At 41.5% G+C, this 24,766-nt stretch overlaps 1 protein-coding gene across 11 annotated transcripts in view; it reads left to right on the top strand.

Annotated features, from left to right (window-relative positions):
* Positions 1-24,766, top strand: part of FOXP1 (forkhead box P1) — a 498,144-nt gene that overhangs the window by 22,521 nt on the left and 450,857 nt on the right. For 8 of the 11 annotated variants that reach the window (XM_045023133.1, XM_045023135.1, XM_045023148.1 and 5 more), the window contains one exon: positions 13,288-13,350. The exons of the other annotated variants lie outside the window; for them this stretch is intronic. The gene's annotated coding sequence lies outside the window, so the exon portion shown is untranslated. The remainder of the gene's footprint in view (positions 1-13,287; positions 13,351-24,766) is intronic. 11 annotated transcript variants of the gene reach the window in all.

The raw sequence follows: 24,766 nt of genomic DNA, 5'->3' as shown, positions 1-24,766 counted from the left end.
TTTAAAAAAAGAAAAAGCCCTCTTGAAATTGCACAACATTTATAAAATTATACACTGGGATTTGAAATGTCCTCCATTGGCACTCTGGAAGCCTCCGTCATAACTAATTCCTTTAAAATATACTTTATGAGTACAGTACTGTACTCAGAGTGTGCTCGTTAAACGTCTACATGCAGTGCGAGGAAAGGAATGCACTTATAGTCTATCTGATAATCATAGGAAGGAACACATTTGCTATGAACAAACATGTTTTCCTTAGTTGTCGTCTTTGTCAGGACCAAACCTGTACCTGTTGTGTTGAGGTTACTTTTGTGGAGTGGGCGATGGGGTGGGTGGAGCTTATTTCAATAGCTCTCCTAGATCTACTGGAAGGTAATTGTGGAGATGACTGTACAGTATGTAGTACTTCTGTGACAGTGATAAGAGCATGATGGTCTTGCATACAGTACATACAATTAAAAATGCTGAGATACTTTGGTGTTCTGAATTTTAAACCATTTCTGAGTACACATGCTTTAGGCAATCTATATTTTCCAAAGGATAATTTGGTCAAGTTATGGAAGGTCTCAGGTCTCCTCCCCATAGAAACAATCAAGAGTATTAGGCTTACACTCAATTAGAGTGGTTGAGAATGCACTGTAATTATCCGGCCAGATACAGGTACAGCTTAAAATATTGTGCAAGCTGGGATTTGTTACCAAGGATGTTGCAGTGGCTCCTAAGTTTCATTTTCTCTGCACTGAATTGGCACTTGGCCACTCTGCCCTGGAACAGTCGTTGGCATCTCTCCGTTCCTCTGACAGTTTTTTCCTCCCCTCTCCATGTCCTCTGTTTCTGTTCTTTATTTCCATTTTATCTTCCTCTCTCACCTGCCCTGCCTCCTTCCCCTCCTTCTCTCACCCCCCCCTCGCTTTATGACCTTGGCGTGGGACTGTCTTTATTTTTGTGTATTATACAGTGCTTAGCACACTGGTGCTAAAATGTTTTTTGCTGCTCTTTTGTGATCAGGCTACATGCTGCTGTTGTGAGGGGTGTGTGTGTTGGCCTGTGATAGCTTCTGAGACAATGGGTTGTGGCGTGACTTGCAGCCTTGTGTACGTGAGCTGCTCCTGTGAGATCATGGAGCTGTCTACTGATTTACTTGCAGTGGGGTGCAGGATGCATTAAGGTTAATGCAGAGTCTCTATGCTCCCACTGGGCTAGTCTAGTGCCTCCTAGGTGTGATATCAAGAACTGCATGATGATGTTGATGGAGAAGCTTGTGGCAAGGTCATTGCACACAGTTGATGCACTTGAAAGTGAAAAATCTGTGTGTATTGTGTTAGAAAGCATTTAAAGAGTTAATCCTGCAGGACTCCCTGTAATGCTGACTGTCCTGTGTCACTTCCAGGTTATTAAAGCACTTGCTTGTGTTGTAACCACATAATCCTCTGTGTCCTGCTTGCATCACAGCACATATAGGATTCTTCATTGCTTTCTGCCTGGATGATATGCTTTTTAGGCTTTCTATCTCAATGTTCGTGCAGGGTCTGCTCTTCAAAAGAAGACAGTTGCAAAAGTTGGGTCTGGGGGAGTGTGATGGAATAAACCCTGTATTCACACCTTACACGCTGTTGTAGTAATCTTTGTTCAAGGTATGCCTTGTAAGATAGCATGTGAAAATTCATAATTTGCTGATCAGTATTGTCCTGATAAAATATAGGTGACGTATATGAAGTGATAAGATTCCCCTGTGTGATGATATCAGCACATGATCCAAACCCCACAGCCATGCCCAAGCAGAAGTCAGCAAACTGGCCTGTCCTAAACAAAGGAATGTGTGCTTGCATTACTTTGCATTTAAACAGTAAACAGAGTCATTACGCAGGAAGGGAAACAAAGGAAACACACTGCTGTGAAAAAACAGCAGGGAACATCCATCTTTGTCTCTTGGTTCTCAGCTGGAAAAGTTTTTCAAGAGGGGGACTGCAACTATAAAAAGGAGGGGCAAACTCCGCAAGGGTCCCCCATCTCTTTCCTGTGCCTATCGCATTCTCTGAACCTTAGAAGACAAAAGAAATAGCCATTGGACTCTGGGGGGGCGGGAGGTTTATCCTTACTCGAAGAGTTTGGTCCATAATCTTGCTGGAAAAATGTGGTGAGAAATTTTGCTTGAATCTAATATAGTTTAAGTTAGGTGTTAGTAAATGTTTTATCTTTATTTTTCTTGTAACCATTTCTGACTTTTATGTCTTGTACTCACTTAAAATCTTTGTAGTTGTTTTATCTAATCCAGTGTATTTAGGTGTCAGGGTAACTCTATTTAGAATAACAAGCTAGCGTGTGTTATTCCTTTAAAGGAATAATAGACTTAAGATATTTGGACTATCCAGGAGAAGACTGGTCTATGGAAGACATACATTTCTGGGGAAAGTCTTGGACTGGAAGTGTGTTGGGGGTCACCCTGCAGTATAACCAACGGTGTGACTGGCAGACTGCAGTTGCACAAACACATCTGGGAGTGAACTGTACGCTGGTGCATGCGTGTGAGCAGTCCAGGTTGGAGGCTACAACAGCAAGTCATTTCAAGGCATCCCAGGTTACGTGCTGGGGTGACACTGCCCCCCCCACTAATCTGGATTGTACCCCAGTATGTCACAGAGAGGTTTGTGCTTTTTCCACTTGCCCTGTCATTTTTGACCACCAGTTTCTGATTTCCCCCACTCTGTGCCCCGTTCCTCTCCAGTGCTGGGCTGCACCTGAGGTACACATTGGAGGCTGCCATTGACTGAGAGATGTGCTACAAGAAAAATCTGACTGCACTGCATTTATGTCCCACTCTCCGAGGCTCTCTGATGCTGTCATGTGTTGTCAATACTTGGAGCAAGTTACTAACGAACTCAAGTTTCCCATTTACCATCAGTTGTCTTAAATTATTTCTGTACTTCAGAGCCCTGTTCAGAGCATCCTTTCAAAATGTAATAAGGAGGGATAAGTCTGGCTCTGCAGAAGTCTAAGAAGCTGTATCTGTGTTCAGTAAACTCTGACCCTCAGCCTGTGTTCTTTGCTCTTCTTAGTCATTAATCTAGCTGAAAATGTTACTTCTGAGTTTATAATGCATACCCTTGTTATCGTTGTAATACAAAAGTGTAACAGACCCAGCATGGGCTTTTCCTTGTAGTCTTGGAAGAAGATTGGTGTCAGGATATGTGTGTGCAGACTGCTTATATGTCTAAGAAAATGGGGGTGGGGAGAAGAGAAGGGAATTGATTACTATTGGTAACTTAATTTACTGAAAACTAAAGAGTCCCAAAGAGAAACCCACTTCAAAAGCTTTCCTTTTTACAAAGGACACGTTCTAACTCTATTGCAGTGGTCTACGGTTTCAGCCACTCTCTTTGATACATGTGTGTGAAAGCAGTTGTGTAAGACAGAAGGAAATGATAAAATCTAAGAATTAAAGCATAGGATGAGAAGGGCAGTGAGTAGCATGAAATTGAAAGATGTTCAACTCTAACAAGCATTCCCATAAACCGACCATAGTTCGTCACCTCATTACAGGTTGTCATTGTTTGTTTGATCTGTTAAATGGATTGGGCTTGGTGGCTAACCAGCGGTGGGGTTGTTGTTTTTTTCTTTTAGATTTAGATACCATTGGTTAGAGCAAATTTTTTTTTTTAAACTTGATTGCATTTGAATGACCAACATTAGAGAAACTTCTAAGCTCACATTACACTCTCTAAATTTCTTTAATTTATTTTTAAAGTGGAAATTTTGCAAGCTGACGTTTTTGCAGCATGCGTAGTACAATTTGGCTGACAACATTGTCTGGCAAAAGAAATAACCAAATTATTATTCAGTCATGGGTTTTTAACAGCCGCAAAGCAAGTGGATGTTAACTAAATGATGCAATTTATTCCCTTCCCACTTATTGCCAGCTTGCCTATTACAGAGAGACTGCCAGCTTTAAATAAGTGGTACCCAGATGGTAGTCGCATGACGCCCACTTGGTTACAGAACCTAAGCAGGGAATAACTCGGCAGCCACTACAAGCTGTGGGTCAATTGAGGGGGAATGCCTGTTGCTTCACAGTTTTGCATATGTAAATCTGTTAATGTTATGTCAGTATTGTGCGGTCTAAACACAAGCATTGCCTTTCTCTGGGGCCCAGATGAACTTGGATTACAGCCCAGTTAATGAGGATCTAAGAGAGAAGCTTCAGTTTGAGAATGCTGCTGCAGTTTGCTTCCTCAATGTGAACTCATTGCTTCCTGGATGCTCTCATTTTCTCCACAGCTGAAGTTCTATTCAGGAAGCTCCTCTGATAGGCTGACTCCATAATAGGATAGACAGACAAGGTTTTATAAGGTTGGATGAAGAGATTGTATAAGTGTGAGTGTGTGTCTATTTTTAGTGACTGTGTTGAAGACAATTCATTTGGCCCAGCCTGTGTCTGCTTCTCTCACACTTTCTTTCTCTGTCTGCCACACTTCTGCACTCTATTTCATCAACTACAGATGTGGCACACAGCCGTCTCGGAAAAGTCATGAACTGTGTCATCTGCACAGTTTAACAGCCAACATCTGCCGCAGCAGCCTGATGAAAATGGCATGGAAACAATTTTAGGGAAAGTGCTAAAGTGCTTTAACATTGTCTTTAGTTTGGCCCCTACAGACAATTATTTTATATCAGTTGCATCAAGATAACAAATAAAAGAGCTGGTTTCAAATCTGATTCTCTTATTATTTTAATAGTTGCAGGTAAAAATGTTTGACATGGGAATGCTTTTTATTGTTGATCGTTTCTTGTTCCAAAAAGCTTATTACAATGGGTAAAAACAACAACCAAAAATTCTCATAAAGAGGCAAGGGCTGTAATGTGCTTAAAGGCTAAAAAGTACCTATCGTGTTGGTTTGCCCAAAGAAAATCTTCCTGGAGGTATTGTAAATTTAATGTGCCAGATGAAAAGAGTTAAGTGTGGATGTGTATTTCATGAGAGAAAAATGTTCTGATTTTTTTTTAACCATTTTGTGAACTATATATAAATGCTATAATACTGCTCAAAAAGTTTTGGATGTGTTCCTGCAAAAGCTTACCCATGTCAGTAGGTCCCATTGGGTGGCTCATATGAGAGGGAAATCTTAAAGGGCTGGCCCTCTGGTTGTATAAATTGTTCTAGAGCATTCTGCGTGAGCATGGTTTATCCTTTTACCCGTAATGTATTGTGAGCTGGTGTTTAATATATTGAATTTGGACAACTTTGTATTCGTTCAGTTATAGGACAGTGCCGTATGGCTAGCACGGGTTTGTAAGGTATAAACTTGTGCATGATTATATTAAATCTTGTAAATAGAAAAAAATGAGGATAAGTCAGCTGATTTAAAATGTAAACTGAACATCACCATTCTTTTTAGTTTGCTCATTATTTATCATGATACTCAGTGTTGCTGTTGGTTTTTTTTAACTCCCCTGAAAGTAAATTTTTTGGCTGATAGAAATATTCCTTCATTTAATATTCTCCAGCTTCAGTGTTTCAGTGACATTTGCTGGTATGGGTTGTGCAGATTAGGTATGTGATGGGCTACTCACATTTCAAGTCAATAGGCTTTGTTCTCTAGGACCAGATGGAACTCTGCAGATTGTTCTTTATCTCTTATCCTTTGCACTGTAACCTGATCTCCAGTATAGCTAGACATCTACCCAAAATTTACTATGTGGAAATAAACTCAAGGTTCAAAACATGGACCAGCAAGAAAGGAAAGTGTTTTGGTTTTTTTTCGTAAAGGACCCGAAAGCGCATTAGGAAACTCCTACAAAAGGTTTATAACCTACAGGAATATAATCTCTTAGGCTTTGACAGTGATTTGTGGAGCATTACAATCTACTTTGAACTGAAATTTCTTAGCAGATTTGAAAAATCTGTAGCAAATTACTAATATTTTCAAACTAAAGCAAGCCATGCGTCAGTTATGTACAGTAACTCAGTTCCTTGTATTAAGGGTACAATAGATGGCCCTCTTAAAAATTTAATTGAGTATGCAGAATATTAGCAGACATTTACAAACCTACTCTTTTCAGGACTAGATCCAAATAAGTCTGAGTTAACTTGAGTTATATTAGCTATTTCTAATTTTAATATCAATTAAAAAAAACCCCAACCCTTTTTTGATGGCATTGTGGTTTGCTACACTTGTGCCTCAGAGTGAGCTCAGACTTTAAGGTGACAGTTTTTAGTGAAAGCATCAATATTCTCCATTTAGTGACAGTGTAATCCCTTTAGCTCTATGGGATGTTATGGGAGGAAACTTGCATATAATGTTTGGAAGTTGATTAAAGTCCTTTAAAAGAAAACCAACATGACACAATCTGTTTTTGCTATGAAGAGAAAAGCTAGCAGACTTGCGTTTGCTCTGAAAGAACAAATCATTGTGTGTGCGTAATATAGTTCAAATTTCAATAACCAGTTTTTTGAATGTCCCAGACCGTAGCTGTTATGCTGTGTGTGCTTTACTCAGAAATAACGGTAGGAACAAACTGCAACAGATCGTTTAAACAGTCACAATTATTTTTTGATACACTGGCTCCTGGACCTCTTTCTTCACCACCTCATGGCAGGGTGTCTCCAGTTAGTGTGCCTTAAAAATTAGGCTTGCTTTAAAATATTGATGAATTACAATCCCCATTTTCTTGGAAGTTTAAAAAAAACCCAAAAAAAACCCCCCACCACCACAGTTCTTCATTTTTCTTAAATGAAAACAAGGTACTTTTCAATTTTTTCTTTCAAGAGGGATCTTTGTCTAATGGCTAGAAGTGTAGACTGGAAGTCAGTAGTTCTGGGGTCTAGTCTCTGGTTTGCAATTAATGTCATGCTAGTTCCTAATATCTGTGTGTCCTTCTCTATAAAAGAAGGATAATTTGTTACCACAACACCTACCCCTAGTCATGAGCCAGGGCTCTTTTGTGCTCAGTGTTAGACAAACACAGAACAAAAATATGGTTCCTGCTTTATACCTCTGTACCGGTGTGTTAGAGCACTTAAATAGCGTTTCTCAAGTGCTTTGACTAAACGTCTGTAGAAGAATAAAGCATTAGTATTTTTATTGATCACTGCCCTTGTTTTCTCTTCAGGAAACAGATATTATTTTCTCTTGCCTCTTCCCTCAAACTGAAACATCTTTAGTGATGTTAGCACAGCTTTGGAGATGCGAGTAGCCTCTTAACTTGGCTTTATCCTGCATTGGCTGTTGCTGCAATGAAGGAACATGTCTGCGTGCCTATTGAAAGATTTCCTGGTCTCCTTCACTCCTCCCCTCCCTGCATCCCTCCTTGTACAATCACCACCAATGGCAAATATAAAAATAAAATGCTTGTGTAAAGTTTGGAGACTGTTCAGCATCAGATTGGAAGTGGTTTTATTTATTTTTTTCAATAGGTCAATTCTTGTGCATAAACTACATGAGTAACTCTTTAGTCTTTCAAAACAAAAAAAAACAAAACAACCCCACCCCAAAACAGGAACATATAGACTCAGACTGTTGGTGGACCGGTAAAAATGCATATATCACAGCGAATCTATCATAACCTCTTTTTGTATTGGGTATAGAACTCAAAACAGATGTAAATCTTTGTGTGATGTGGCAAGGTGAGCCAGGACTTGTTCATCAAATGAGGGTGGAGTCCCAGAAAAGAGGAGAGTGCTTAAAAATCCTTTTAGCCTTTCATCTCTTCATGATAGTGCCCGTCCCTTCACAACAGGAACCTGCAGTACTAGTGGGTACTCAGAGTATAACGTGATCAAGGGAGCTTGAAAGGTCCTCTCCTAAGCAGAGATTTAGTGAGCTTCTCTGTGAGGAGATCAAACAGGAAGTAACCTGATGGTTTAAGGAGAAAATGAAATTGGGAGCTTAAATCAGGGGTAGGAGGAAGAGGATTTCACTATTATGACCAAGATTTCAAAGATGACAAGTAATTTTGGATACTCATCTTAAGATATTGTAAGAGGGGCCCGATTTTCAGAAAGTGAAAATCAGGAATTTTATCAGTGTCACAAGTTTGGCTAGTGATTTTTGAGCAGCATCCAAATAGCAAGTCATGTGTGAATACCTTGGCCTTTGTTCTTTACACTGACAGAACATTTGACCTTCATAATGATTGATCCATCTACCCAGCCTCCTTTGGTATATTATAAGTAGTATTCCTAGCTTAAAAATCCATGAAGCTGAGTCACACAGATGTTAAGTGACTTGCCAAAGGCCCCAGAAGGGAAAATCCATGTCAGAACCAGGAATAGAATTTAAGAATTCCCATCGCCTCGTCCCATTCTCATGCAAGATCAAAATGTAGCAAATTGTGTTGACATACTGGCTGGTCTGCCAGTCTTCTACGCAGTAAATGATACCTTAACAATTCTGTATGCGAGAGCATCTTCTGTTAGTGGCTGGAGTGCAGCGGGTTTACAGCACTGCACTCATATTTTTTTTTTACAGCCTCATGTAACTCCTCAGGCAACTCTTTGAGAAATTGAGACTTCAGCAAGAAAGAGAGTTTCAAAATACTTCATCAGGCTTTGGGGCTGTTAATCTGTAGACTCACAGTTGCAGGGATAGATACGCTTTTTACCATGCTTCTATAGCTCTTGCTTTATGGGCCATGATAAAAAGAACTAGAAGGAATAACATCTCAGAGTTATAGAAGAGAGTGTGGTTGAACGGCTTTAGGCACTGGGCTGAGTTCTGTTCCCAGCTCTGCTGTTGATCTGCTGTATGACCTTAGGCAAGGCTCTTCATAGTTCTGTGCCTCTGTTTCCCCCTTCTACTCTCTCTTTGGGGTAGAGACTTAGAAAGACAAAGGGACAATCTCTGACAATTGTTTGTCACCTCAGATCCTGAGGCGGGTGCCTTATTTGGAGGGAGGAGAAGAGCGTACTTGCTTTATTGCCCAGGTCGAGGGCCTCATGGTACAGGCAGAGGGAGCCATAGGATGTCTGTACATGGCTCGTAACTGAGACAAGGGGCTTGTCTACCCAGCAAGTTGGTGCGCTGCAAGCCAGTTGTGAATCTGCAGCGGCTTGCTGGGCGTTAACGCGCTACAGAGCAGTGAAAGGCCTGCAGGGTGGCTTAATGCAGTGGTTCTCAACCAGGGGATATGCGGAGGTCTTCTGTGGGGGGTGTACATCAGCTCATCTAGATACTTACCTAGTTTACAACAAGCTGCAGAAGAAGCACTAGTGAAGTCAGTACAGACTAAAATGTCATACAGACAGTAATTTGTTTATACTGCTCTATATGCTATACACTCATATGCAAGTACAAAAATTATATCCTTGTTGATTTATTTTATAATTTATATGGTAAAAATAAGAAAGTAAGCAGTTTTCCAGTAATAGTGTGTGGTGACCCTTTTTTTTTGTATTTTTATGTCCTGACTTTGTAAGTAAGTAGTTTGTGAGGTGAAACATGGGGGTACGCAAGACCAGTCAGACTCCTGAAAGAGGTATAGTAGTCTGGAAAGGTTGAGAGCACCTGGTGTAACGTACTACTGCTGCTTTGGGACTTTCCCTGTGCTGTAGCATGTCCACATGCCAAGTCCGTGCGCAGTATGCTGGGCACGATAACCTCTCACACCCTGGCTTGGTGCCCGCTCTTCGCTGTGTAGACGTGTAAAATCTAGGGCTTGCTAGCTATCGGGGAACTCACTTGGTGACTAATGCTCCATTTAACTAAACAGTCTGAAGCCTTATCCATTCATTCTGAGTAATCTTGGTGTCATCCCAGCCCTCAGACCTCTCCCATTTGTGGTCTTTAGTCTTGTCCTGTTTTATAGAATCCGCCTGGCCAGAACACTGAAAGCACCTATGGGAAGGAATAGGGTTGCACAGGTGGGTTGTGTTTGTTACATCTTTGCCTCTGCACAGATTAAAGGTAGATTATTCCAGAAACAGCCTCAAACAAACCCAAAAGTCTGCCATCAGGAATATCTATTTTATGGGATTGTCCTGCAAACCCACACTACCGTATCTTCCCAGAACCACTCTGCCCTCTCCCCAGTTGCCAGAAACTGTCCAACTTCACCCTGTCCTCATCTATGATGCAGCCAGGCCTTCTCAAAGCTTCGGCACTCTGAAAGAAGAAAATGTGTGGGCAGCATGAAATAAATTTAACGCCATCAAAATAGCAAACGGGCTAGAAGACTGATTCATTTTCACCTTTACTTAAACCTTCCCTCTTTAAAATTTAAACAAACCTCCTGTTGGATTTCTAGCCAGCTGCATCAGATGGTTGCAGAATCCAAGAAATATGCATCAGCATTTGGGTCCTGCCTGTCCCAGACTACACTGCCCCTTGCATATAACCCACCAATATATTAAAAACTGGAGCAGGTGTATTGTCACTGAGCAATAGATCTAATGATAAACATGGCTTCAGGCAATTTACCCATCCAGCAAGATGCCCCCAGCAATTGCTTTTGGGATTGCAGTTGGAGGTCATAGAATAGCAGGGTTGGAAGGGACCTCAGGGCTTGGCTACACTTGCAAGTTGCAGTGCTGGTAGAGGCTTTCCAGCGCTGCAATTAGTAACCGTCCACACCTGCAAGGCACATCCAGCGCTGCAACTCCCTGGCTGCAGCGCTGGCTGTACACCTGGCCAGGTTGGGGTGTAGCGATTGCAGCGCTGGTGATCCAGCGCTGCTCATCAAGTGTGGACACACACCAGCGCTTTTATTGGCCTCCAGGGAATAAGGAGATATCCCAGAATGCTTTTAACTAAATTACTCTCTTTGTTTTGTTATGCAGCCTCTCTTTGTTTTGTTGTGAACTCCGATCCGATCGGAGCTCCGTTGAACTGCTTATCTAAAAAACAAACACTGATCACAGCAAACAGGAGCTATCTGTACCTGGCTGTGAACGATCAAATGAGAGGCAAGCAGTTTGCTTGACAGAGAAACAGCGTTGGATGCAGGCTGTTTGCAATTAAGACTAAGGGTTCGCGAACATTTTGTGATTTTTCAATCCAGGGAAGCTAACACACAGTGTTGGCTCCAAAAATCCACTCTCTCTCTCCCCCCGCTCCCTGTCACAGTACACCACCCTCCACCCCCCTCTTTTGAAAAGCACGTTGTTGCCACTTGAATGCTGGGATAGCTGCCCATAATGCAGCACTCCCAACAGTGCTGTAAATGCTGCAAATGTGGCCACACACCAGCGCTGGCCCTGCACAGCTGCACGACCAGCGCTGTAACTCCCAGCGCTGCAACTTTCAAGTATAGCCAAGCCCTCAGGAGGTCATCTAGTCCAACCCCCTGCTCAAAGCAGGACCAATCACCAGACAGATTTTTGCCCCACATTGCTAAATGCCCCCCTCAAGGATTGAACTCACAACCCTGGGTTTAGCAGGCCAGTGCTCAAACCACTGAGCTATTGGACCAGGTGAAGGGAACAGCCGTGCACCCCGTCGGCAGCATGCACCTAGAGGTGGGAAGCAAAATCTGAAGCAGGGAAGATACTTTTAAAAGAGATGGATCGACAGGTTGGAAGAGCATTCTCCATAACTCACTGCTAGTCCCATTGCAATTTCCAGCTGAAGAAAGTTCAGGCCCTTGGGAGTGAAAGGAGCCCTTACCTTTCTGGCTAGAACCTGATATTGAAGGAAAGCCTTACTTTTTCCTCCATTGGACTGGCAGAGAACCATATCCCTTTCCAAAAAGTCTCCCCCTCCCCCCACCCCCAACACATACACACCATTTTTATATTTATTTTCCTGTTTGGGCAAATAATTGGGGAATGCACCATCCCATCCTGAATTGAAAACCCATTGTGCAGCTTCCGTTTCCTGTTTGAATAGCTGCCACGGTGACAATCCCAGGCCAGTATTTTGCATCCTCCCTATGGGGTTAATTGACAAAAATATTTGTGTGCTGGAAACCGTTCTGGTGTTTTGGGTTCTGTAGTCTATCAAAAACACACACTAAAGATGTCTTTGTCTCCTGTCACTGGAAGCTGATACCCTGGGCTAAATCAAGGTACAAGATTTTTCTTCTGTCATTGAATCTGAATGTAGCACCAAGGGCCTTCTTGAAATCCCTGATCAAATCCCACCCTCATGCATTTATTTTTTTTTCTTCCACTACTGGCCATTTGCTTAGCCTTCAAAGTAAGGCATCAGCATGTTTTCTTTTGTATTAGGCCAACTCTTGCTCTCCTCATCCAGGATGGGTGATACTTTAGGGCAGAGGCTAGATAGCTGTGGCAGGCTCTCTGGAGTTGCAGAACTGTTCTAATTCACGCTGGAAGTCCGATCAGCTAGATCTCATTAACTGATCCCAAAGTACAAAAGGGATTTGTGTGTGTCAGAGCCAGAAGGAAATGAAGCAAGAGTGCTTGCAGGCAAAAGCCATAGAAATGGCCTGCTTGCGAGTGGGCTTAGGCTAAATTTTATGTTGGTCATCTTAAAATTAAGTATAAAGAAGAGTCCCACGATTTGAGTTTTGTACCCTAACCCCCGTGTGTGCATGCATGCTCTGCCAGCCTGTTTACATGATCTAGTGAGCTAATATTTAAGCCCTCCCCTTTTTAGAGTCCTGGATTCTGATGATGATCAGATGGCAAGTAGAGTATTAATAGGGAATTGTGCAGCTCTCATTCTCCCAGTCCCTAGAGACTTCCTCCCACTGGCCTAGGAGGTGGAAATCTCAAATGTGACTTCTGCAGTTGGTTTCCCATGAGGCAGGCTCAAAATTCCACCACCCACCTCCTTGTCTCCTCCCACCCCTTAAACACATTAAATAAATACATAAGCAAACAGCTATAGTGTTAATGTAGGAGTTCATACCAGTTATTTGAAACCAAAATGACTCTTATGTTCATGCAAGTAGATGCGTGTACACAAAATATCTTTTGGCTTCGCCCTAACACTTTTTTTAAAAAATAGACTTAAAGGAAGAAAAGACCTGGAAACAGTTGTAAAAGAAACCCATAAAAGCTGTCAAATACCAGCTAATTGTAGAACATTTCATTCTTGGGCATAATACAGCTTTGATCTGAGATATCTGCTTCGTTAAGAAGTTGTTTTCATATAACACAGGAGGAGCTGCTTTTTTCAGCTAGTTGCATATAAAAATAATGATGACTTCTATCATGAGTGTCCAGTATAAACTCAAAAGTTGCCCCAGGCAGCTTGTGTACTTCCCTGCACCAAAATGGAAGGCGGCTTCTGCAGGGAGGTACTGGAAGCTGTGCAGCAGAAAACTTTTCCTCATTGTGCCAACTCTGAGTTTTGTTTTTTATCTTTTTTTTTTTATTATTATTTTTAGGTTTTTAAAGAGCTCCCCATCTTGCCCCTTGCCTGTTGCATCTGAGACTGGAACACAGAAAAGGTGAGACATGGTTCAGGAGCATCTGTTGGCAGAAGAGGATGGGGTAAATAAGAAGCAGGGTGGTTTTTGTAGGCCTGCCGTCAGACTTCCTATCTTTAGGGAATCTGCTCCAATTTACATGTGGCTTTAAAAATAAAATCTTCCAACCTTTCTTTGTCTTCCACACCTCAGCTTATGAAAAATCTTTCCAGTGTCTGAGAACTGACTGACTTCCAAGGCTTTCTAGCTAGTAATAGGGGCTTTTAAGTAAATCAGGTAAGACAGGTATTCAAGGTGTGGCCTTATTTTGAATCACTCTGTCTTCTGGACTTTTTTTCTTGAATGGCCAATGGCTCATTACACCAGATCAGTGGAAACTTTTTCCTAAATGCAGATCTAACTTCTCTTAGATGACTTTGTTTTACTGTAAAATAGAAGCCAATTTTTCAGTTATTGAAAATGTCTAGCTCTTTCCGTTGTGAAGATGCTCCTTTCCCTTAAAAATCCTACAAGGATGGAATGTCTGCTCTCAGAAATACGGTAATGGTGGCAAAGCTTATCTGAGCCCCCCTTGTTCACTTTCACCTCCCACTCCAACTAGTTTCTTAAGTTGCAACATTAAACCACCTTAAAGGTTTTCGGGTAATAATGTCCCTTAATTTGTTGGTAGAGCCAGTGAGCGGTAGCTTTATCCACTGTCGACTCAGGATGCTAAAAAAACCCACACTGAGTCAAAGTCATTTAACATACATCTTGTCCTTTTAGTCTCATCCCCCACCTCTTCTAATTTAACCATCAAGAGTGTTTTCTTCCCATCTGTTCCTGAAATAGAACTGTCCTGCTTAACTAGATCAGATCGGGGATTTTATCTATCACAGCCATTTCCTTTTAATTCCCCAATTTCCTTTTCCTTGTAGCAATCCCAATGTGATTTCTTATCACCAGCTAAGAGGATGGATGGGTGGGTAGCTCCCTTTTTAAATGATTGTACAACTGTTAAACAAATCACCTGGAAGGTCAGGGCAGTTGTGAAGTGTCCCTGGTGAACCTGCAGTTACCTTTGCAAAGCCCTGTCTGTTAATAGCCCAAGTGCAGACTTGAAGTTGAGACTCCTGCTTTGGTACCACAGGCTAGGCTAAGGCCTTGTTGTTTCTGCTAAAAAAAAAAAAAGGGTGTGTGTGTGTGTTTAGTGTTATCTTAGGTTAACTGTTGCACATGAGCAGTTAAGGACATTGAGGTCAATGGTAATTGGGACAAAATACAACATGGTTCTATAAAAGGTAGATCGTGCCAAACCAACCCGATCTTCTTTGAAAAGGTAACAGATTTTTTTAGACAAAGGAAACGCAGTGGATCTAATTTAGCTCAATTTCAGTAAGGCATTTGATATGGTTCCACATGGGGAATTATTAGCTAAATTGGAAAAGGTGGGGATCAATATGAAAATTGAAAGGTGGATAAGGAACTGGTTAAAGGGGAGACTACAACGGGTCGTACTGAAAGGTGAACTGTCAGGCTGGAGGGAGGTTACTAGTGGAGTTCCTCAGGGATCAGTTTTGGGACCAATCGTATTTAATCTTTTTATTACTGACCTTGGCACAAAATGTGGGAATGTGCTAATAAAGTTTGCGGATGACACAAAGCTGGGAGGTATTGCTAATACAGAGAAGCACCGGGATATGATACAGGAAGATCTGGATGACCTTGTAAACTTGAGTAATAGGATGAAATTTAATAGTGAAAAGTGCAAGATCATGCATTTAGGGATTAATAACAAGAATTTTTGTTATAAGCTGTGGACACATTAGTTGGAAGTAACGGAGGAGAAGGACCTCGGTGTATTTGTTGATCACAGGATGACTATGAGCTACCAGTGTGTTATAGCTGTGAAAAAAGCTAATGCGGTCTTGGGATGCTTCGGGTGAGGTATTTCCAGTAGAGATAAGGCGGTGTTAGTACCGTTATACAAGGCACAAGTGAGACCTCATCTGGAATACTGTGTGCAGTTCTGGCCTCCCATGTTTAAGAAGGATGAAGTCAAACTGGAACAGGTACAGAGAGAACGGCTACTAGGATGATCCAAGGAATGGAAAACCTGTCTTATGAAAGGAGACTCCTAGAGCTTGGCTTGTTTAGCCTAACCAGAAGAAGGTTGAGGGGAGATATGATTGCTCTCTATAAATATATCGGAGGAATAAATACCAGGGAGGGAGAGGAATTATTTAAGATCAGCACCAATGTAGATACAAGAACAAATGGATATAAACTGGCCATCAGGAAGTTTAGACTTGAAATTAGACGAAGGTTTCTAACCAGCAGAGGAGTGAAGCTCTGGAACAGCCTTCCAAGGGGAGCAGTGGGGGCAAAAGACATATCTGGCTTCAAGATTAAGCTTGATAAGTTTATGGAGGGGATGGTATGATGGGATAGCCTATTTTTGGCAATTAATTGGTATTTGACTATTAGCGGTAAATATGTCCAATGGCTTGTGATGGGATGTTAGGTGGGGTGGGATCTGAGTTACTACAGAGAATTCTTTCCTGGGTGTCTGGCTCGTGAGTCTTGCCCACATGCTCAGGGTTTAGCTGATTACCATATTTGGGGTCAGGAAGGAATTTTCCTCCAGGGCAGATTGGCAGAGGCCCTGAGGGGTTTTTCACCTTCCTCTGCAGCGTGGGGCACGGGTCACTTGCTGTAGGATTCTCTGCACCTTGAGGTCTTTAAACCATGATTTGAGGACTTCAATAACTCAGACATAGGTTAGGGGTTTGTTACAGGAGTGGGTGGGTGAGATTCTGTGGCCTGCGTTGTGCAGACTAGACTATCATAATGATCCCTTCTGACCTTAAAGTCTATGATTCTATCCTGAAGTACAAACCTAGTGAGGTGAACTGGGTAAACTAGATGAGGTCCAGCCTCAGGCAGGGGTGTAGGGATGATCTTGATGAATTTATGGCCTGGTAAAACTGAAGTGACTTGTCGCGCTCTCTCTCTCTTCCTCCCCCTCTCTTCCCCCCCCTCCCCACACTTAAAAAAAAAAAAAAACCCCAAAACCCCCTCAGGATAGCTTGTACATGTTAGTTATACCCCGAGGTAAAAAGCCATGGCTATTATGGTAGTAAAGACAAAGCCTAAGTGATTATATCTTCCTCACTTCAGCTGTGCATTGTGCACTCTCTCGGAGAGGGTTAAAAGGGTGGGGGAGGAAGGCCCAGTTAATCACCTGAATATTAGATAATAAGTAGAACTTAGAGAGTCTGTTAAGAAATATGAGACACAAGAGAAAATTATGTGAATTCTGCTTAAAAACGACAATGGATCAGCTTTTCAAATGGACACGCGCAAATAAAAGTAAATGCACACCTGACTTAGGGCTGGTCTGTACACAGTTTAGACACAGATCGTTAAAATCAGTCCATCCCTACTATCAAAGCAATTACCAAGACAAACTATAAAGTTATAAACATTCTGCATCCACAGTTGGGGTTGTAAAGCTACATTGTTGAACAGATATAGGGCACATGTTTTTGTGAGTTGGTACAAGCACATAACTCTCCGTGCATGTAAAACCTGACTTGTGTGCACAGATTAAAATAGGATGCACACATTTAATATTTAGCCCAGTATTTTTTCTGTGTGGATTTCCTAAAGTTTGTTGGTTATTGTCAGTGTATTCTGGTCTAACTGCCTGCCCTAAACTGTGTTGCTGTATGCTACTTTAAAATAATAATCCTTGTTCCACCCCAGAGGCAGCTGCATTTTAGTGGTGAGCGAAGCAGTACCTTACTCAAGGATGTTGTGCTGCTTGTTTAATGCCTATTAAATGCTTTCAGAGCCTTGGCTGAAAGGCAATATAGAAGAGCAGAGTACAACAAATCAAAGAGCTGGGTACAGGGAAAAACTAGGTTTCAAGATGGTTTTCAGGTAGGCTAGTTCACTGATAATTCTTGAAAAATAAAGGTGGGCCCTTGCTGGAACCAAACCCCACATTCCTGAACTTTGGAGAAGTTTTGATTCTGTTGCTTGGATCCCTCTCTATTTATAAACACTTGTGGGGTCTCTGAGAATATAGAACTGTCTAGGACGCTGTGAGTGTAACTCTGTGGAACAAACAAACACACAAAGTTGGCCATAGCAGAATGGTCAGAAAGCAAGTGCATCAGGGGTGGAGATGAAGCTAACAGTTTCAGTAGGAGAAAGCAGAGTTGAGAATATTTCAACTTTAAGATTAATTTAAAAAAAATGGTGAAGTTGAGCACTCTTACTTGTCTCTCTCACACACGCATACAAAGGACGTGACACAAACTAACAAAAGCCAGTAAATCCAGTCACAGCCACCATATCCTCCTTAGCACATGCCATTGTGACTCTCCCATACTGTCTAAGGTAGAACATGAATCTTTGAAGTTCTCAGTGCCATTGATTGATTGTATTAGTTTTGAGACTTTGGTGTTTGGATTTTTGTTTTTTGTCTCAAAAGTGTGGAAAATTGTTCATGGGAAAAGTAAGGAAAGTATGTGTGTGTATTTATATTTCAGCCCTGTAACTTTTCATGACAATTGTGCCAGCCCAAGGATAAACCCTCTACTTGCCAACCCATTACCATGATGGGTATAATTGATGTTTTCATTAGTGTCAAATTATTTTCCCGTCAAAACAAATTAAAATTGCCCTGTGTCAGCTGACAAGTAGAACTCCACATTATACACAAGTTAGCCAGAACCATTCCTCTCTGTGCTGTACAAATTCTTATCTACATGCCTCCACTCCATATAGTCCAACGAGCAGGTGCCGTAATATCTTTTGGCGGCTTTTGCTGCAACCATATTAAGTACTTCTGTTCAATGTAAATCTCTCTCTTTCTAGCTACTTACACTCCATCAGATCTGTTTCTTGTTAAATGGGTCAACATAGTACCTCTAGTGTGAACTGTGTGGTTCAATAAATGTGAAGCGTTCCATCAATTTTTCTCTGAAACTGTGTTGTGTGTTCAAGTATATTTTACACCACTGACTGATACTTCTGTTGTAAACATGTACCACTGTTAAGTTGGATTGTGCATTATTTACCCAATATTATAACATACCATAACTGTTCCTATGTATCTGATAAATTTCCACTCAAAATCAGGCAAGCCAAAATGGGCATTTAGCCATTTAGTAGAGTTTGGCCTGGTGGACTGTAATGACTCAGACTTTGACCGTATCTTCTGTGGTATATCCAGAGGTTAAAGAACCTCATGAGTCATTTTGGAAAGAAATGGAGGGCTAAATCTTGTAGGCTAGCCTTCATCAATTCCAGTGAGTTTTACTTGGGTAAGGACTGAATAAGAATGGTAGAATATGATGCATAGCACATGCTGCTTCCTGCACAACACCTCCAGACTCTGACCTTTCCTCCTACCAAAACTTCTTTAAACCTCTGATTGCCATACTCAAGGTGCAAGGCAATCTCCTTCTCTCTAGCCTTGATCATATGCCTTCAGCCTCTGCTCACTTCACTCCCTTGCCAAGGGCCGTTTAAAATGTTGCTGCTACTATCCTTATCCTGCCTTATCACCATTTCTGAGTCCCTCTATTGACTCCTTCACTGAACCATACATAAACTGCTTATCTTTAGTCAGATCAAACTAAATTGAGAAGGGCTTTATCTGCCTTATTATCTTATCTCCAGATTCGATGCCCACTTTTGCTGCCAGCCTTGATTGTCCACAACTCTGACAAGCACTTTCATGCTCTTCCCTTTATGCTTGTTGTGGGAAGAAAAACTCTCAGTCAAGATTCGTAAAGCCATCCACTTTATCCTCCTCAGAACTCACCTCTGTGGTAATGCATACAGGAAGCTACAGCCTGATAAGAGCTACGCAAGTTGTGATTACTACTCCTGACTGGCTGACAATTGCATACATCCCTTTTATTTTGACCTCTCATCCACCTGTTGCATCTTATTTTTTACATTGTAAGCTCTTTGGGGCAGGGACTGTAACTTTCTGTGCTTTACAATACCTAGCAGTCTCTCTCTCATACTTGTTTGGCCCCTAGCAGTGTAATATCTGAGCACCTGATAATCTTTAATGTATTTACTGTCACAACACCCCTGAAAGGTAGGGAAGTACTATTTATCCCCATTTTACAGATGGAGAACTGAGGCACTAAGCCCTTCCACTTGTGCATCTCAGTGGCAGTCACTCACCGGTGGCAGTCTCTAGGAACAATAACAATAAAAATAACTGTCTGGTCGTATGCTTTTCAATCTTCCTTTCCTCATATGCTGGTATGCACAAAGGTGAACACAAATCCTTCTGACTTAATTTTACTTATACTAATCAGATACCATGGTACTAATACTAACACAGCAATAACTACTGTTTTTACACAAATATTTCTTGATGCATGTGGCTTCAAGGCCTAAAGAATTTCAGTAGTAACCCCTACCCCAACTGTTCTGGATTACTAAGAGCACCAAAAATGCACCCTGTGTGTGTGTGTGTCTCAGTGGCAAGAGAAGCAGTTTAATCTTTATAACTGGGCAACTTTTTAAAAATGGCCTCTGAACATTCAGGCATAATTCTGCACATCCACGTTTGCACATATGCAGTTCTGTAATCATTTCTGAGGTATTGTCTTTTTTGGGGGGAGGGGAAGGTGTGCTAATACAAATAGGCTCCACCATTGTCTTGAACTGTACTTGCTCTGGGGGAGCCAAATCTTTTAACTTGACCTTGCTACTTCATGTGAAAACTACCAACTGCTTTCGCTTCACTGTGATTTGACCTTGATAGTGTTAACTCCACATTAAGTACACACTTTTTCCCCACTGAAGACACAGCTTATGTTTGTGTAAATTTGCTGAATACCAACTATTAGTTGGTTATGGTAGAGGTAAATAGATGTTAATCGATCAAAATTCTGAGGGGTGTATGTATGGGAAAAGGGAACTGGCTGTGAAAAGTTTCATGTGTGAATTACCTGGACATGTAAAAGTTAGAAATGAGGTCGAGACCATCTTTGAAAAGTGGCCATGATCATCCTCTTTTTTTTTTTTTATCCTAGCGCCAAATGAATTCCTGTTACCCTGTCCCCAAGTTCATAAAAGAATATACCAAAAATTGATTCTACTTTGATAGTTTTCTGCCCCCTCTCCCAGTTTGACGAAAAACTCCCACTTGCAATCAGCTGCCTCTGTCATATTTTTCATACCTTTTTGTACTCTTGATAAACTAATGAACGACTTAAAAAAAAAAAAAAAAAAAGCCAGAGCAGCTTCCCCCCCCCACCCCCACCCGACCCCCATTCCTCTCAGGGTACGTGTGTGTTTGTGTGAAAAACTGTCTCAGCTAAGACAATGGATGGCAAGTCAAAATCCAGAGTGTGAGTGTGGTTTTTTTGTTTTTTAATAGCCAAGCTATAAACCCCCTAAAATTAGGGGTTTCTGAATGGGCCCGTGGACATAACTTTTGAAGTATTGTGTGTACAGTGATATATGGCAAACGTTTTTATATGTTTCCTGTTTGACAGATTAGCGCAGATGTACCTGATATAACATTAAAAACATTGATTTGATAAAAATCTGTCTCTGTTGTCTGGTTGAAGCCTTAACTCCCCTTTTTAACCCTATCTGCAGCCAGAGAGAAATACAGTTTTCATTCAACACTGACGTTTCCCTTTTCATCCCCAGAGCTAATTTTTTTTTCTTCCCCTGCAGCAGTTTTGGTGAAATTATGTATTACTTGTGATAATTCATTTTAAAATTTCCTCAGCTGTATGGCATACTTTCATGAAAATTCATTTAGATAAAATTAGATATTATTGTTTAATGAGGTGGCATTTCAATTTAGACCTTGCATCATGCATATACCAAGAGTTTTTTATGGAATAGTTAGGTTCATTTGAGTAATAAAGGCTGAATCATGGGGGCTTTAATTCTTAATCGCTGTGAGGATTGTTATCTGTGGGATGTGAGCTGTCTTAGTGGTATTCAATCAAGTGTCCACTTAGCCGTGACCAGAAGTAATTGCTCCCAAGTGGGTTGCACAATGACCTGTTAATACTTGCTTTGCCCCTGTGACCTTGTCTGGCCTATTGTTTAGGATTTTATAGCAAGCAAGTCTGCATTTCTGTGGGGTCAAGTAGATATCGGAGGTCAAACATTTTCTGATTACTACATAGTGTACACTGTAAGTCTACCAGCTGCTGTTGCATAGCAATAGTCATTGCTTTATAGTGGAACATGAAGGGTTTGAAAATTTGTCTTCCTGACTGCATGTAAACAGTTTAATATTTTACTGAAAGAAGTTCATCCTGTAAATTAGGTATGAATAATACATTTGTAATTACTACTCATACCTTTAAACACTTGTCTTAATTGGCTTGGGTATTTTTTAATGTATTTGCATTGTCAGGGAAGTTAATTTTAACTTGCATAGATAGATGGTACGTTGTATAGACCAAGAACATTCATTGCCCATATTCTCTTGAACTTCAACGTGGGTCAGTTTTACTAGGTCACTTTAAAATGGGGACTCCTTTAATTTTTGTTTTAGGCAGTTCTACATATCGATCTCAGTTTTGATTTGATTAACTTACTTGCTGATGGTCTTTTAACCTTCATGTAGTCTGTGTGTCCTGTATTTATTCATAATATTTAGCATGTTCATGACCGGGCCAATGGTGGTGGTGTATCATATTTGTAGGTGAACAATATTTTTCTATGTCTGGTGAAATAGCCAGATTGTAAAAATGGAAGCCTTGGTATTGTTTGTATGTATTACTCCCTCTTTTCATGTTGTGTTTACTAAACTCACTAGTCAAAACACGTTCTAGCCTTGTAGGTCATCTTTGCACTCAAAAAAGAAAAGAGAGAAAATGCTGACATCTCTCTGCATTGCATCATATTGGAAATATTTTGGTTTCAATTCTTTAAGCAGGCCACTGGTGGTGATGCATAAAGCATTTGGATTGATATATTTTTAAGCAAACAAAGCTAATATACTTCTGGGAGAGGCCGACTATAGTAAATTGAGTAAGCAAGAGATGAGTGATACAGGAAAAATTATATAGCACACATGGAAAAAAACAAAGTGACTCTTTCCACTGCAAGAACATTTTAAGGTTTATTTTTTGAAGCGTTTTAAACAGCTGATCCTATGACTTTGGCATGAAAGGCTATTGAAAACTTTCTTGTATAGTTTTGAAGTTGGTAACTGCTAAACAGTGGTCACCTGTTGGCTGCGCTCTGTGGTGCTGGAGACAGGGGTATTGTTGTAGGGTCAGCCACAGCTGTGAATACTTGTCGCTCCTTTCTTTGGCCTGGATCCTCTCCTAGAGATCAGGGCGTAGAAGACCTCTATGTATGCGGCTCTTTTCCAAAGTGGGATGTTGCTTACATAGCCGTCTCTCCTCCTCCCCCACTGTTCTCTTGCTCCTGAGGCTGACCCTCTATGTATTACCTGTTCCAATTGTCCAGTTTTGCTAGCATGGTGGTCCTCAGCAGTGACTTTCACCACACAGCTCAGAAGATGCCCATGCTGCAGATCAGTGTGATCTGCATCAGTGGTGAGGTCTTTTTTCACCCCAAGTGCCTCCTCCCCCCCCCCCCCCCGGCCAAGGAGTTTGGGAATCCTCATCAGACATCCATTCCCCACAAAAGATGGTGTGGGATACTGAATGTTGGAGCTTGGTGAGGTCCTCAGATGGGCTGCCCAGGGGAAAACTCTGTGGTAGTTCTTGACTTTAGTAGCCCTGTGGAGTTATACAAGGACTCTTATCCCTTCTCCTGTGGCAGACCACCTCTCAAATCTAATTACCTAAAAATTGGACCTCCTCACCTTACTGAGAAACACCTCTTTGCCGGTGGCAGTGGAGATAGATCGTCCAAGACTCCTCCCTGGATGCTTTCTCAGTCTTGGTGGATTGATGGCATGCTCTCATTGCAATCCCCACCTCCCACCCCCACGTCTCCTTGCATACTGGCAGACCCACACCCCTCTGAGGAATCTTTTGTCCAAGAGACCCTCCCAGCCCAAGAAGCTCCAGGAAGTCTGGTTTGCCTCTCTTTCAGGAATTCCACATGTTCCTGTACACCATGTGACAAGAATATACCCTTTCCTGAGCATGGATCTCTCCTTCCTTTATGGAAATCTTAAATTCATAAAGGAGGGATGTGAGTGGGTGGAAAGATTTGTGTGGCTTTTTTTTTTCTCTCCCCATTCACGCCCAGCAATGGCTTTGAAGATCTAATCAGCTTGGATTGTTCCCCTTTGTGGAGTGAGGAATGCATTACCTCAGAGGTCCAAAAGGATCCCTTTTAAAATGAAGCAGGAGAAAGAAGCTTCACTCTTCTCATGTTGAGTTGCGAGAAAACTATCCTGGACTTGGGGTGGATGCACTGGAATATAAAAGGTCTGTTAGTGGATCTTCATCCAAACTAACTCAGGGGCAGTGGGATGAAGCAGGCAAGATGTCAGCAGTCTTTAATATGCGCCCTCCTTTTCTGGCAATTAGTCAGGATAGGGATGTATCCCACAAAGACCCGATTGTAGTAAATGGCTTGGGCGCTCTGAAGGATTTTGTAAAATGGGTTTTGAGGTCAGTACCACTGGCAGTGTGCTGCCTTGGCTTTGGCAGATGCAGCACACCTCCTCCAGGTCTGCTTGGGACTCCATTCCAAGAATGACTCTGACTCTGAAAGAGAGATTCCATAGAGAACCTTAGATCTAGCTCATCAGTTCAGCTGTTCCCAATTTCTCTAAGACTGAGATCCCAGAGGTCAAAATTCAAGCTCTAATTGAGCCTTTTGCTCCCACTCCAAACATCCTCTTGAAGAGTCACTACATAGTCTGGATGTCAGTCTGGATATCCAGCCTGTTACAGAGCAGCAGAAGTTGTGTGTTCCCCAGGAGATAACAGAACATCCAAGTGAGTATTTAATGCTTGCAAACCTCTTGTTTTGCAGTGATTAAGTAATTTCCCATGTCTTACAACAATATTCCTCCTCAAGGATGATATGGCATGCCTCAATATGGATCATACCATGTCCTGGATGGGGAGAGCTCCATTTAAAGCACCCTCTGGTCTTCTAAGCTTTAGGAGATCAGTGAACAATCCTTGGAAGATGCAACTTTTGGCCACAGGATCCTTCAGTCTGCTCTTGATCTGACTTAACCAAAGAAGAAAAAAATGTTTATAATTAGGGCATTGAAGCCTATTTCTATTATTATTTTTCTGTATTGAGTTCTCTTTATTACTGGCAATTACTTGCTACTCTTGGATTCCTTCATTGCTGAAGTCAGTAGATGGATCATAAGAAAGGAAAACTCCTTATGTCATGCTAGTACTTTTAATTTCTCATCATAGTACTTACCATCCATTCTTAAGGGGGTCTGTCCCTCTTTAAGTGGTGGTCTTGTGGCAAGGAGGATTTATCCATGATCTCCTTA

Source organism: Mauremys mutica, chromosome 7 (genome assembly GCF_020497125.1).
Source record: "Mauremys mutica isolate MM-2020 ecotype Southern chromosome 7, ASM2049712v1, whole genome shotgun sequence".
NCBI lineage: Eukaryota > Metazoa > Chordata > Testudines > Geoemydidae > Mauremys > Mauremys mutica.
This window is presented reverse-complemented; position numbering and strand designations above follow the sequence as displayed.